The following is a 776-nucleotide window of genomic DNA, read 5'->3' as shown; positions in this document are numbered from 1 at the left end:
CAGCCACGGGAGGAGGACACGGTCTCAGCCCCCGGGAGCCTGAGGTGAAAACTCCCCCCACGCTGCCGGCGGAGCTCAGCGCGGCGCTGGGCTGGCGGGCCCCCCGGGCGGGGGCGCGGAGCTGGCTCCCGCGGATCCCCCTGAGGGGAGCAGCAGGGCCCGCCGCGGGAGGGCGGCCGGTGCCCACGAGGCGGGGGCCCTCACGTGACCCTGCCGGCCCTAGCGCCGGCCGCCTCCCGCCCGCGCTCAGAGCCGCGCTGGGGCCGGCGAGATGCGGGCGGGCGCGGGCGCGCGGCGGCGGGCGGCGCGGACGGTGCTGCTGCTGCTGGCGCTGGCGGCCTGGCAGCCGCCGCCGCGGGGAGCGCGGGCCCAGCGCCTCGCCGCGGACGCAGGTAGGGAGCTGTCCCGCCGGGCGGCGGGGCCGGGGGGCCGGGGGGCCGCTCGCACGCCGTACAGCCCGTCCCGCGGGCGGCTCTGCCCCCGCACCCGCGGTCGGTCAGCTCCTCCGCGAGCTGTCTTACCCCCCCTCCCCAGGTGTGCAACGTTTTGGTGACATTGCCGCAGCTTTGTGGCTGTTGCTGCAGCTGTCCTTGTCCCTAAATGAAAAATAGATCTATTCGGAAGACAGAAATGCACTGAAGCCATCCTCCGTTTATAGTTCTAACCCACAGAACTCCTGCAACCTGAAAAATGGAAAGGTATTAGGATGTGTAACACCTTTGTACTCAATTTGCAGAAAACAGGACGGGTTGCGTCCTTTCTTCTTCATCGGAGTT

Source organism: Calonectris borealis, chromosome 11 (genome assembly GCF_964195595.1).
Source record: "Calonectris borealis chromosome 11, bCalBor7.hap1.2, whole genome shotgun sequence".
Taxonomy (NCBI): domain Eukaryota; kingdom Metazoa; phylum Chordata; class Aves; order Procellariiformes; family Procellariidae; genus Calonectris; species Calonectris borealis.
Note: the sequence above shows the minus strand (reverse complement) of the source record.